Below are 15,191 nucleotides of genomic sequence, written 5' to 3'. Positions count from 1 at the left end.
CCTCTCAATTTCCAAGCCGTCAAGTGGAGATTGTCCACTTGAGGATGGAAGAATGGCCCCTGAGAGAGGAGCTTGGGGGTTGAGGGGAGTACCCAAGGGTCTGTCACTGACATTGCTTGTAGGCATGAAAACCATGGCCTCCTGGGCCAAAATGGCGCTATTAAGATTATTCTCGCCTTTTCTGCCTGATCTTCCTGATGACCTGCGGCAGTAGTATGATTGGGGGAAAAGCATATGCCAGTCTGAACGGCCACGGGGCTTGGAGGGCATCTAGAATTTCCGGACCGTCTGCCACATTCAGGGAGGCGAACCTTCGCACCTGTCTGCTTTGTCTTGTGGCGAAGAACTCTATCTGGGGAACGCCCCATAGTGACACGATGTGTTCGAATATTTGCCGGCTCAGCCACCCTTCTCCTTGCCGTAACGTGTGGCGACTTAGGAAGTCTGCTTCCAAATTGTCTCTTCCTTTTATGTGGAAAGTCTAGAGAGACAAAAATTGTTTTTCGGCTAAGGATAAGATTTTTCTTGTGGAAGACATTAGGCTGTCCGATTGAGTTCCGCCTTGCTTGTCCAGATATGCTACCACTGTGGAGTTGTCTAACAGTATTCTCACGTGTTCCCCTTGTAGCTGCGGAAAGAAGTGATATAACGCATGACTAACCGCATTCAGCTCTTTTAAGTTAGAGGAATCCTGTCTCTCGCTTATATCCCACTGGCCTTGGGAGAAGGTCCCTCCCATATGAGCCCCCCATTCTATAGGGCTGGCATCGGTAGTAACTATACGGGAAGGTGTTATCACCCATGGCACTTCTCCCGATAGATTGTTGTCATCTAACCACCATGCTAGGGAAGTTAGGACTGTTTGGGATAAGGTGATTTTCTTTACCAAATTCCCTCGGGCACAAGCCTCCTCTAGGAGAATTTGGTGTTGCAGTTCCCTGGTGTGGAACTGGGCCCACTGAACCGCTGGGATACAGGAGGTAAGGGACCCTAAGAGGGACATTGCTTCCCTCAAGGACATGCATGGTTTGTACATTGCTAGTGTGATCTTTGTTTTGATCATTGCAATCTTTACCTGTGGTAGCAGACATTTTTGCTTTATGGAGTCTAGCCTTGTCAGAGTCTGAGCTGACCGCAGTCGTTTTTTTGGTCCTAGTGGGTGTACTACTAGACTGGGTTAGGGCCTGTAACTCTTCCCTTATTATTGCCCTTATGTCTGTAGACGACACCGATGCTTGTTTCGCAGTGTCACTAATGCATCTTTTACAGAGTCTTTTAGTGTAAGTGTCCGGTAGGAGGTGTCTACAAAGGGCACATTATTTTTGGATTTTTCTTAGCCTGAGGGAGGAGGCGTAGCGAAGAAGAGAAAGAGAGAGAGGAGTATTTGTCAGCTTGATAGGCAGAGAGTCATCCACTCACCCAGAGAAGCTGTAGGTACCGGATCAGGAGGCTGAGATGGAGGCTTGTCGGCGTGGCTTCTGTCCGAGGGACCTCTGCCAGAGTGGTCTTTGGATGCCGCCGTATGACCTGCCGGGGGAAGCGTACCTTGTCCTGGGGAAGACATGCTTGCACGCTGGATCCCCTGTAGCAGGGCTTTTTATGTGCTCCACCTTCCCGGTACCTCCCCCCCGGGGCGCCTCCTGCAAGTGGGCCCGGCTTGATTGTGCGTGCCTGGCCTGTACATAGCTGCCGGGCCGCGCTGCTGAATACCCTTTTTTTTTGTGCAGCTGACGGGGGGCGGGGAGCGCTCACATGCTTCTGTGCGGTTCTGAGACCGCACGTGCGCCCTGCCTCTGGGGATTTCCAGCTGACCCGGAAGTTCCCCCCTTACCATCCGGTGTCAGCGCTGCATGTGCGCGGCCTCTCCGCTTCCTTCTGGGGCCGCGCTGAAGCCATGGGGGAACGGATGCTGCGCCTTTTCCTTACGGCTCCGCGCTCCCACACAGGCCGGGATGGCCATCCCCGGCGACGTGTGTGTTGCAGAAACCGCCGGCGGCCTCACCCGGACCCGCTGTTTTGCCAGTGCCGCTGCAGCTGTTCAGACGAGGAGGGAGCCAGATTACAGCACTCCCCCGTCGCTGCTTCTGGACCGGAGCCCCTGCCGGTCCCACAGAGACTGCACAAGCCGCTCCCTGGCCCAGGTATGTCTGTAGAAGAATCCTGCGGTTTCCATAGGAACAGGAAACCAATTGAGAAGGAGAGGCGGACCGCCCTCTTTTATCTCTGTAGGTTTCCTGTTCCTATGGGCGGATCCCTCTCTCCAGTGGGTGCTGTCGTGGCGAAAGGTAAAAACCTATTTAAACAGGTTTTTCAAGATTTCTTTGTATTTGCCGGTAGGAATGTAGAACATAATAAACCAATAATGACAATCCAGTAGTCTGTCGCCAAGGGCTGGTGCAAACAAGCATAAAAATCAGGGGTGTGCTGTCCGATTTTTATAAGATACCACACTGACTGCTGTTATGCAATGAGGCTGTGAAGAAACATTCTTTTCTCATACCAATTTGGTGGGAGAAAAAAAATCATATGCTGCGATTTGACTGTTAGGGGATAAGACTCACCCATTCAAATCTAAGGGTGCAAGAAAAAAAAAAAAATCGGGTGCCACATTACTGCATATGGTATTTACGGATACATTAGAATTCTGTAGCATAGGACACTGTAAATGGTCCTGTAAAAGATTAATAGTTGCTGAGAAAAATTTTTTACTGTACACAGATGACAAGTGAGAAGAAAATCATCCCACTTTTCTAGATGAAAATAACAGATATTTACATAAGATGCACAGATACGGCAGACAAATATAGGTATAGTACAATGCCAAAGATTAAGGCTAAGTGCACACGTACCGGAACTCTCGCGGAAATTACCGCGAGAATTCCGGAATTCCAGTCCGCGGGAAAACCGCATTTTAAATTCCTGCGATTTTCCCGCGGAAAAACTAGCATTTTGCAAGCGTATTTAGCTTGCAAAATGCTAGCGTTCTCCAAGCGATCTGTAGCATCGCTTGGAGAACTGATTGACAGATTGGTCACACTCGTCAAACATAGTGTTTGACAAGTGTGACCAACTTTTTACTACTGAGGCCGCCTATGCAGCATCAGTAGTAAAAGATAAAATGTAAAAAAAAAAAATAAAAGATGGTGTTATTCTCACCCTCCGACGTCCCGCGCAGCTGTTCCCAGTAATCCTTTGCGAAAATGCCCGCGATGACGTCCGTTCTCGCGGGATCGTGATGTCTCGCGGTAATTCGCGATGACGTCGCGCGAATGACCGCGAGACTTCGCGATCCCGCGAGAACGGACGCCATCGCGGGCATTTTCGCAAAGGACTACTGGGACCGGAGCGTGAAGAGAAGCGGAAAGACTGCGCGGGACGTCGGAGGGTGAGAATAACAATATTTTTTATTTTTAAATTCTATTTTTTACAGGGATATGGTACCCAAAGCCCGGAGGACAGTCTCCTCTCCTCCGGACCGTGGGTACCATCCGCCATTGTTCTGCTTACTTTCCGCATGGTGGGCACAGCCACATGCGGGAAGTAAGCGGAACAATGCATTCCTATGGGTGCAGGATCGCCGCGATTCCGCAAATTAATGAGCATGCTGCGTTTTTTACCGCGAAGCGGTTCCGCCGCGGTAAAAACCGCAGCATTAGCACAGCATTGCGGAATCCCATAGGAATGCATGGGATGCTTATTTTTCGCGTTTTCGCGGCAAAATCGCGCGGTTAAAACAGCCGCGGAAACGCGAAAAAAACGCCACGTGTGAACTCAGCCTTAACCTCTTACATTACATGAGCAATATCTATTGTACATTCTACAATAGCTCAGAAACTGGTGAATACTCGCAGCGCACAGTGCATGCTCTGGAGGGATTCAAAAGTCTGCAGTCACACAGAGTAAATGAAGACTTATCGTTTTAGACCGGACAGCATAGTCCTCCATATAGTATTATGGTCACCACATTACCCTCCATACAGTTTTATGGGCTCCACAAAGTGCTCCATACAGTTTTATGGGCTCCACAAAGTGCTCCATACAGTTTTATGGGCTCCATAAAGTGCTCCATACAGTTTTATGGGCTCCACAAAGTGCTCCATACAGTTTTATGGGCTCCACAAAGTGCTCCATACAGTTTTTTGGGCTCCACAAAGTGCTCCATACAGTATTATGGGCTCCACAAAGTGCTCCATACAGTATTATGGGCTTCACATAGATCTCCATACAGTATAATGGGCTCCACATAGTCCTCCATATAGTATAATGGGCTCCACATAATCCTCCATACAGTATAATGGGCTCCACATAGTCCTCCATACAGTATAATGGGTCCCATATAGTCCTCCATACAGTATAATGGGTCCCATATAATGCTCCATAACGTATTAATGGGTCCCATATAATGCTCCATACTTTATTAATGGGTCCCATATAATACTCCATACAAAAATAATTACTCACCTCTCCCCGTTCCCCACTGCTCTGGTCTCCTTAGCATCTGCTGACCCTCTGTACTGCTCAGCAATAACTCATGAGCCACATAGCGTACCATGTCCCTGGCAGCTATTGGACCCCTTCCTTTGTCCAGGGCCCTGGAACTTGCCCAGGTGCGCTGGGTGGCGACGTTGGCCCCGATATTTGTGTCATAACTGAGCCACCACCAAATATTAAGCAATGGGTGAAATGCTTTTAGGGCACATACCATTAAATCAAAGGAATTTATAAAAAAAAAAATAAGCAGCACACAGATTAAATAAGAGAAAAGTGGAGGTCTCTTTATTAGCCTATGTGGTAACATTTCAGTTCCATAGCAGAGAAATGTTATGGATCTGAACCGTTGCCACATGGAGTAACAAATAGGCCTCCACTTTCCACAATTAATCGGAGTGCTGCTTATCCTCATATATACACATTCACAGAGCAGCTACTGGGCATTACACCATATATACAGGACAGAAGTATACAGGACGCCCACAGCTCCACCATATATAGGGCGGAGTATATACCATATAGGATATGGCAGTGTACATAGTGCGGATTCCACCCTATACACAATACACTAACTGCCTAACAAGAAATGCATGTTTAAAAAATGACGCAGCTATAAAGCAGACATGTGGGAAATGTTATTTAGCATCAATTTTGTGTGATAAAACTATCTGGTTTAAGGGCATAAAAATGTAAAGTTTGAAAACTGCAAAACTTCAGCCCATATTTTCTGAAATAAATACAATGTCATCCTAAATTTACCACTATCATCCAAAACCGCCTAGTGTGAACTTAGCCCAAGTCCTCCTGCAGCTTACATATCCCTTTTATTACTGGTGTTACTCCTGTCATTTAGCCTGGGATCAGTCGCAGTTGACCCCGCACATTACACAGAGCTGTTTCCTCTCAGGTTTCACCTTGTAAACCCCATATGTCAGGGGATCCATGTTTCCACCCACATTGCAGGGCCTTGTATCGCTCGCTGTTGCTGTGTCCCCTGCTAGTCGGACCCCAATTCCATACTGTAACTACAGGAGACTCCACCGCCCCCAGAGCCCATGCTCTTACCTCAGTGATAACTCTCCCGGCCTGGGCCTCAGTACAGCCCTAGAGTCTATGCAGGCAGGTCACAACCAGGAAGAGGAACTGCTGCCTGTAATGTCACACACCACTCCTCCCGTGAGGTGATTCCTGGAAGAGCAAAGCGTTCTCGTCATCTTATGAGATCTTAATCCTTCATGCTACTTCACACTGTTTCCTCTGTTATTAAAACAGACATTACTTTTTCCTGCTGATTTTGAAGGCCTATAGATAATTGTATGAGAGGAGACACCATGCTGAAAACATGCTGCATAGAGAGACCACCAAGATGCTTCACAAAATGGCGCCATAATAAAGCCCCGTGGTCATAAACGTTAAAGTGACATCTTTCTGCATAAGTAAAGAACTGGCCCCGCTGCGATAGTGCGGACTTCTGCTTTACTGCACACTGAATGGAGAGCAAACTACTTCATGCAGCCATTTTTTGTCAATTTATCTTTCTGCAACATTTTTTAACCCATTTACCCCCGAGGGTGGTTTGCATGTTAATGAGCGGGCCAATGTTTACAATTTTGACTCAATTCAAAGAAAGCCCAGATGAACGGCACCAAGGCACCTGGACCTGTTGAAGCGTCTGTGTAGGCCGTTTGGCTGCCGTCCGTCTTTTTTCCCCTGCATGCCTCATGTTATCTGCCCGTCCTTTATTGTGTGACCTTTAATGGTTGAATAAAGAAACACTGCACTGCAAATCTGGGTGAGTGCCGCATCTTTTTCCTTCTTTTACAATTTTGACCACTGTCCCTTTATGAAGTAATAACTCTGGAACGCTTCCATCATACGTCCCAACTTTTGAAGAAGGGAAAGAGGGAGAAAGTTGTGGCTGGTACTGTGGGCACACTGATACTGAGTAAAAGAAAGAAAGAACAGAGAGAGAGGAAAAAGAAAAGAGAGAGAGAGAAAGGAGAGCGAAAGAAAGAGAAGAAAGAACAGAGAGAAAGAAAGAGGGAAAAGAAATAACAGAGAGAAAGAATAGAGAGAGAAAGAACAGAGAGAAATAAAGATTAGAGAGAGAAAGAAGGCGAACAGAGCGAAAGAAAGAACAGAGAGAGAGGAAAGAAAGAACAGAGAGAGAAAGCAAAAAAGAAAGATTAGAGAGAGAAAGAAAGAACAGAGAGAAAGAAATTAGAGAGAGAAAGAAAGATTCTATAAAGATACTATAGCAGCCCGGCTCCCATTGTAATGCACACCTGAGCCTCCTGATGCAGGACATATTATAATCCGCTCACATGGCTGACATTCCAGAGTCCAAGGCGATCCCGCTATCCGCGCTGTCAGAGGGGGACACTGTGATGGATCTGAAGCATTCCCTGAAGTGCCTCCATGGATCCGTCACAATCTCCTCCCGAAATTACCTTATTTCCGGTCAGTTTCTAGCACGTCACTTCCGGTGGAACGTCACATGCAAATTTTAAAGTGCTCCTCGGGGCTCTGCCGTGTACGCCTGTGTCCGCGGTAAAAGTAAGCTCCCGGCCGGGGCAGTGGGGCAGACTCAAATTCGGGACTGTCCCGCTGGATCCAGGACGGTTGGGAGGTATGAATGCTCCCCACCATAAACCTTTTACATGGCTCCGCACACCTCATACACACACTGTTCCGCTTTGTATGCCTTGTACGCACACGGCTCCGCTCGGTACACCTCGTACACACGCAGTTCCGCTCTGTACACATCGTACACACGCGGCTCCGCTCGGTACACCCCGTACACACACGGCTCTGCTCCACTCCATAAACACACGGCTCAGCTCCGTACACTTTGTAGACACAGGGCTCCGTTCTGTACACCTCGTACACACACGGCTCTGCTCCGTACACCTCGTACACACAAGGCTCTGCTCCATACACCTTGTACACACACACTCCTACGCTCCGTACACATCTCCGCTCCGTACACCTCATACACGTGTGGCTTTGCTCCGTACACCTCGTACACACACGGCCCCGCTTCGTACACTTTATACACACGCGACTCCGATCCGTATACTTTGTACACGCGGCTCCGCTCCGTACACCTCGTTCACACGTGGCTCTGCTCTGCACACCTCGTACATACACACGGCTCTGCTCCATACACCTCTACACTCCGTACACACACAGCTCCGCTCCGTACACCTCGTACACTTCTCTGCTCCATACACCTCATAAACACGCGGCTCTGCTCCGTTCACCTCATACGCACATGGCTCCGCTCCATACACCTCGTACACACACGGCTCCATTCCGTACACGCGGCTCCGCTCCGTACACCTCGTAAACACACGGCTCTGCTCCATAAACACGCGGCTCCGCTCCATACACCTCGTACACACGCGGCTCCATTCCGTACACCTCGTACACACGCGGCTCCGCTCCATACACATCATACACACGGCTCTGCTCTGCACACCCCACACACACGGCTCCGCTCCATACACCTCGTACACACACGGCTCTGCTGCATACACCTTGTACACACACAGCTCCGCTCCGTACACACGACTTCGCTCCGCACACCCCATACACACACGGCTCCGTTTCGTACACCTCGTACACACATGGCTCCGCTCCGTACACCTCGTACACACGGCTCCGCTCCGCACACCCCATACACACATGACTCAACTCCGTACACCTCATACACACATGGCTCCGCTCCGTACACCTCGTACACACAAGGCTCTGCTCCGTACACCTTGTACACACACAGCTCCGCTCACCCCATACATACACGGCTCCGCTCAGTACACCTTGTAGACATGCGGCTTCGCTCTGTTCACTTCGTACAGATACGGCTCTGCTACATCCACCCTGTAAACCCCTCCTGACCCAACACATACTTCCCCCATCCAGCACGATGACAACCAGCACAGCAGAGTCCTGCATGCACCGATGTCCCTGATCATGTGACCCCTGACTCCTCCCCTCCTGTGACCTCATCACAGGTCCTGTGCGCACAGAGCAGCCCAGCGACATCATTGCTGGGATTTATCAGTGATGGGCTGCGGTGGCCGGTGGGTCTGTCTGGGAGGGCAAGGATGGGGTCCGTGCATGGGGGTGGCATGGTGGCTCAGTGCAATGCGGGAAAAATAAGCTCCCGGGTGGGACAGCGGGGCAGGCAGTCAAAATCGGGACTGTCCCTCCAGATCCTGGACGGTTGGGAGATATGCTTCCATGGATCCCGGTGATTCTAACATTATTTTCTCGTGACATATTGTACTTCATGTTAGAGGTAAAATTTATTTGATGTAACTTGCGTTTATTTGTGAAAAAAACGGAAATTTGGCAAAATTTCGAAAATTTCGCAATTTTCCAACTTTGAATTTTTATGCCCTTAAATCACAGAGATATGGCACACAAAAAACTTAACCCCTTAACCCACAAGGGTGGTTTGTTTGCACATTAATGACTGGGACAATTTTTACAATTCTGACCACTGTCCCTTTATGAGGTAATAGCTCTGGAACGCTTTCATGGATCCTGGTGATTCTGACATTGTTTTCTCATGACACATTGTACTTCATGTTAGTGGTAAAATTTAATTCAAATAACTTGCGTTTATTTGTGAAAAACGCAGAAATTTGGCGAAAATTTTGTAAATTTCTCAATTTTCCAACTTTGAATTTTTATGCCCTTAAATCACAGAGATATGGCACACAAAAAAATTAATAAATTACAGTTCCCATATGTTTACTTTAGATCAGCACAATTTGGGAACCAAAATTTTTATTTGTTAGGAAGTTATAAGGGTTAAAATTTGACCAGCGATTTCTCATTTTTACGACACCATTTTATTTTTAGGGACCAAATCACATTTGAAGTCACTTTGAGGAGTCTATAATGATAGAAAATACCCAAAAGTGACACCATTCTAAAAACTGTACCCCTCAAGGTGCTCAAAACCACATTCAAGAAGTTTATTAACCCTTCAGGTCCTTCACAGAAATTTTTTGAATGTTTAAAAAAAAATGAACATTTAACTTTTTTTCACAAAAAAAATACTTCAGGTCCAATTTTTTTTATTTTACTAAGAGTACCAGGAGAAATTGGACTGCAAAAGTTATTGTGCAATTTGTCCTGAGTACGCTGATACCTGATATGTGGGGGGGAACCACTGTTTCGGCGCATGGCAGACCTCAGAAGGGAAGGAGCTTCGTTTGACTTTCACTGCAAAATTGGCTGGAATTGAGATCGGACACCATGTTACATTTGGAGAGCCACTGATGTGCCTAAACAGTGGAAATCCCCCACAAGTGACCCCATTTTGGTAACTAGACCCCCCCCAAGGATCTTATCTAGATATGTGGTGAGAAGTTTGACCCCCAAGGGCTTCACAGAAGTTTATAACGCACAGCCGTACAATTAAAAAATCATATTTTTTCCAAAAAAATGATCTTTTCACCCCCAATTTTTATTTTCCAAGGGTAACAGGAGCCCAAAAGTTATTGTGCAATTTGTCCTGAGTACGCTGATACCCCATATGTAACGGTAAACGACTATTTGGGCGCATGACAGAGCTCGGAAGGGAAGCAGCGCCATTTGACTTTTTTTGCTGGAATTGAGATCGGACGCCATGTCACGTTTGGAAAGTTCCTGATGTGCCAAAACAGTGGAAATCCTGCGAAATGACACCATTTTGGAAACTAGACCCCCAAGGAAGTTATCTAGATGTGTGGTGAGAACTTTGAACCCCCAAGGGCTTCACAGAAGTTTATAACGTTCAGCCGTACAATTAAAAAATCATATTTTTTTCACAAACATGATCTTTTAGTCCCCTTTTTTTTATTTTACCAAAGGTAACAGGAGAAATGGACCACAAAAGTTGTTGTCCAATTTGTCCTGAGCACGCTGATATCCCATATGTGGGAGAAAACTACTGTATGGGCACAATTCGGGGCTCGGAAGGGAAGCAGTGACGTTTTGGAATGCAGGCTTTGATGGAATGGTATGCGGGTGTCATGTCGCGTTTGGAGAGCCCCTGATGTGCCTAAACTGTGGAAACCCCCCACATGCGACCACATTTTGGAAACTAGACCCCCAAAGGAAGTTATCTAGATATGTGGTGAGCACTTTGAACCCCCAAGTGCTTCACAGAAGTTTATAACGCAGAGCCATAAAAATAAAAAATCATATTTTTTCCACAAAAATGATATTTTTGCCCCCAATTTTTTATTTTCCCAAGGGTAACAGGAGAAATTAGACCACAGAATTTGTTGTGCAATTTGTCCTGAGTAGGCTGATACCCCATATGTGGGGGTAAACCACTGTTTGGGCGCATGGCAGAGCTTGGAAGGGAAGGAGCACTGTTTGACTTTTTCAACTCAAAATTGGCTGGAATTTAGATCAGATGTCATGTTGCATTTGGAGAGCCCCTGATGTGCCTAAACAGTGGAAACCAGCAATTTCTAACTCCAACCCTAACCCCAACACACCCCTAGCCCTAGCCCTAATGGGAAAATAGAAATAAATACTGTACATTTTTTTTATTTTTATTTTATTATTCTTACCTAAGTAAGGGGGTGATAAAGGGGGATTTGAGTTACTATTTGGGGTGTGTTTTTATGTTTGGCAGCCGTCACACACTAAAAGACGCTTTTTATTGTAAAAATAGTTTTAGCATTACCATATTTTGAGAGCTATAATTTTTCCATATTTTGGCCTACATGTGAGGTCTTATTTTTTGCAGGACGAGTTGACGTTGTTATTGGTACCATTTTCGGGCACGTGACATTTTTTGATCGCTTTTTATTCCGATTTTTGGGACCCAGAATGAACAAAAACCAGCATTTCATGAATTTCTTTTGGGGGGGTGTTTACACCGTTCCGCGTGCAGTAAAATTGATAAAACGGTTTTATTCTTCGGGTCAGTAGGATTACAGCGATACCTCATTTATATCTTTTCTTTATGTTTTCGTGCTTTTATACAATAAAAACAATTTTAAATAAAAAAATAATTATTTTTGCATCGCTTTATTCTGCAAGCTATAACTTTTTTATTTTTTGCTGATGACTCTGTATGGTGGCTTGTTTTTTGCGGGACAAGATGACGTTTTCAGCGGTACCATGTTTATTTTTAATACGTCTTTTTGATCGCGTGTTAGTGCTCTTTTTTTACGGCGGTATCACGATAAAGCATTTGTTTTTTTGCCTTGTTTTTTTTTTTTTGAAGGGGTTCACTAAAGGAGTTAACTAGTGGGACAATTTTTTAGGGTGGGTCGTTATGGACGTGGTGATATTAAGGCTATGTACCCACGTATGCAGAAAATTCCTGACTAAAAACCGGACTCCTTCCCAGGAAACATGCTTTTTTTTCAGCGCATTTTTCACGTGTTTTTTGCACGATTTTGTGCATGTTTTATGCGTTTTTTTCCGTAGCATCCCCAGTCTCATAGAATATAGTTAGAAATGCGGAAATTTCCGCAAAATGAATGAGCACATGCTGCGTTTTTTACCGCGGAAAAAAACCTCATCAATATGCACAAAAAGTGCGGAATTAATTAAAATAAATGGGATGCTTCTTGTAAGCGTTTTTTAAGTGGTTATGCCGGTAAAAACACGAAAAAAACCGCTTACGTGTCCCACACATGCTAAATATGTGTATTTTTATTGTTTTTGTTTTTCATTTACAAAAAAAAGAATTTATTAGGGATTTTTTTTTAATTTATTTTGGATTAAAAAGAAATAATTTTACACATGAATTTTTTTTTTTAACTTTATTATATTGTCCCAGGAGGTGACATTACTACATAGTGTCAGATCGCTGATCTGACACTTTGCAGTGCACTGTGTCAGATAAGCGATCTGACAGGCACTTCAGGAGGTTTTCTCAGCGCCTGCTCTCAGCAGGCACTGAGAAAGCCGCCTCCCTGAAGGCCCTCGCGGCCATATAGGATCCAGGGGCATGCAGGGAGGAGGCCCTCAGAACAGCGCGATCACATCACGCTGTTCTGAGGGTCTCAGAGAAGCACGCAGGGAGCCCCACTCCAGTGGGCCAGGGGTTAATGTGCTGGGAGCGGTCCGTGACCACCCCTGACACCCGGCCGCGATCAGCGGTGCTCCCCCCGTGAGTACTGCTGATCGCCTATGACGTACTATCCCGTCCATGGGAATTAAATCTCAGGGCACATGGACAGGATAGTACGTCATATGGCAGAAAGGGGTTAAAGGGAGCCTGACATGTCAAAAAGTAATAATCTGCAAGGTATGGCATTAATCTGTAGGTTAATAGTGTTTCAAAGCTGTGCAGCCCCTGCACTGAAAGCCCGCTACCTGTAGGAAATTAACTTTATACCCCCCAGCAGCCTCAGACTTTCAGTCATACAGATGTGGCTCGTACTGCTTCAGTCACCGCTCAGTGCATAGATAGTGGCGGCCATAACTAAACCCCGGCACTGACTGACAGCCAGCTCAGCCGCACCTCTATGAAGTGTAAAAGTAGTTTCATTTAAACCAATTTAAAAACATGGGTGCAGGAGGATATGAGCAACACAAAGGACTGTAATCTGCCCAATAGTCAACGGGCATACTTCAAGTCCTCCTCCTGTGCTTTACTTAAAGGGATCAGTCCACTCGGTCAGAACCGCACAACTAGTGTCCATCCGAGTCCATAGTTACTTATAACAACGGCCTCTAGACCCACACAACATTGGCTCATCAGTCCATGAGTGGTACCGCATGCCCCCCCCGTGGTCCGTCCTCTTTATCAAAACTAAGGGAGTCTCCTGGGCGCAGTATATGGGGCCCATGCTGCAAGGACCCAGCTCTCACATACACTTTGTTGCCATTGTCATTCTCCAGAACAACACCTACCCTTTTGCGGAGTCGTAGAGACTTCCAATGACCTTGTGTGATCAGGTGGCTGACTTCACAACCTCTAGGACGCTGCAACATACCTATTTCTTCCGCTCCTTCTTCTCTTGGATCACCCATGACACCCATCGGGCTTTTCTGGTGTCTGGGGTTTCCTCCATGTGCATCCATGGCAGGGTAGTGGGGTCTGCCTGTAGGACCGGGGTCTCAGTAGGGGGTCAAGGTATGCTTACGGCTGTTGCCGCCACAGGGCCTTCAGTCGTACAGGGCTTCGGCTACACTGATATGGCCATTTCTTTCTGTAGATCAGGCCCGGGTTTGGGGTCCAACCAGGAAACTTCAGCATTAGGGTCTGGTTCCGGTACTGAAGCTTTAGTGCAGGTTTGGGGGCCGAGCAGGAAACTTCAGACTTGGCGGTTCTGTTTCAGGTGTTGAAACTTGACCAGATCCAGCAGCAAACGCAGCCTTCATGCAGCATCTCCTGCTACTGTTCCTGTAGCTTTAGCTGCCATTAGGCCCGTCCGGGTCCACTGAGAAGCTTAGCATTATACAATTTCTCCATCATGACTTGTCTCTGTTCTCTCTCACCAATAATGGCATCAAGCCGTTCTCCTCAGGATGCACTTTTCCAGAACTCCGCCCTTTTTTGGGTGGGGCCATTTCCGGCTGTCATGCCCGTTTTCCATCAGTCTCCGCCCATTTTCATTTGACTCTGCAACAGGCGTTTCTTCTTTTGTCACGTCCATTGGGGGTGGGCATTGCTCACCATGGGCCGGCCTTTCTGGAATAACCTCTCCATTGGCTGAACGAAATTTCACACCATTTCCCTTCGGATATGACCACAATGGGCTGGTATGGCCATCTAGCCATTTCAAGCCTCTGGCCACCATCTTGTTGTCAGTGCTCTTCACCATCTTTGAATTTAGCTCAATTTGTCCACGCATATTTCAAGTTTTCTTGATGCCGGGGGGCGTGGCCTAGCAGCATGTGAGGAGGACGTGGGTCTGCTGAGCTCCCACACACAGCTACTGATTACTGCCATTATATCCCCACAGCACGGTCAGTAACTAATCTGTCTGCATTCTTGAGACCTGCGGGTGCCGCTGGACAGAGACATTCAGCCTCTAGCCCTAAATCATGCGAAAAAAAGGTCAGAGAAGAGTGACTAATGAGCTGGGGCCTGGGTCCCAAGATGGAGCTGCTAACACAGTGCGTGCTCTGGAGGAAGCAGCTGCAGACAGTGAGGCCAGGAACAGGGAGGTGGCAGCCCGGCTGAGACGCTTTGCCAGAGTGGAGGAGGCAGAGCGCGAGTCCCTCCAGTAGACAGATGAAGAGCTGGAGTCTGCAGGTGAAGGTATGGATCCGGAGGTGGGAGAGAGGGGAGAGGAAGAGGCCACAGGCTCTGGAGGTCGGGAGAAGCAGGACGCTGCAGCCAGCTGGGGAGAACTAGTGGAGCAAAACAAAAGCCAGCTCCAAGCACTGCAGCTGCAAATGCCAACTGAACCTACTATCAAAGATGTGCTGACAGCAGTTATGCAGTGTGGGTCTGCTATTTCTTCTGTGCTCACTCAGCTGGGTTATTTACAAGAATCCATGCAAAATGTGAGGCATGAACTGCACACCGTTAAAGACAGAACCGGGCAACTTGAGAAACGAGTCGGAGTTGTGGAGGGTACTGTGTCTAAGTCAGCGCAGCATCATAAAGAACTTAAAAGAGATATGGTTGCTGTGTGGGCCAAAACTGATGACCTAGAGAACAGGTCTAGACGGAACAACGTCCGCATTGTTGGCATGCCTAAACGTTATGAAGGCAAAAATCC

The 15,191-nt window shown here is 47.0% G+C and overlaps 1 protein-coding gene across 3 annotated transcripts in view; it reads right to left on the bottom strand.

The window, feature by feature from the left end:
• The window catches only part of TRAF3IP2 (TRAF3 interacting protein 2), an 82,770-nt gene extending 74,349 nt beyond the window's left edge, over window positions 1-8,421 (bottom strand). The window contains exons 1-2 of one of the 3 annotated variants that reach the window (XM_073575995.1): window positions 8,403-8,421; window positions 5,557-5,679 (exon numbers count right to left, since the gene is read on the bottom strand). The gene's annotated coding sequence lies outside the window, so the exon portion shown is untranslated. Of the gene's footprint in view, window positions 1-5,556; window positions 5,885-6,776; window positions 6,796-8,402 lie in introns of those variants that run through there. The other 2 variants (XM_073575996.1, XM_073575997.1) reach the window with 2 other exon arrangements.
• Between the last annotated feature and the right edge of the window lie 6,770 nt (window positions 8,422-15,191).

Source organism: Dendrobates tinctorius, unplaced genomic scaffold (genome assembly GCF_039654945.1).
Source record: "Dendrobates tinctorius isolate UK_male_01 unplaced genomic scaffold, ASM3965494v1 ptg000046l, whole genome shotgun sequence".
NCBI lineage: Eukaryota > Metazoa > Chordata > Amphibia > Anura > Dendrobatidae > Dendrobates > Dendrobates tinctorius.
The sequence above is the reverse complement of the archived record's forward strand: the minus strand, read 5'-3'. Positions and strand labels throughout refer to the sequence as shown.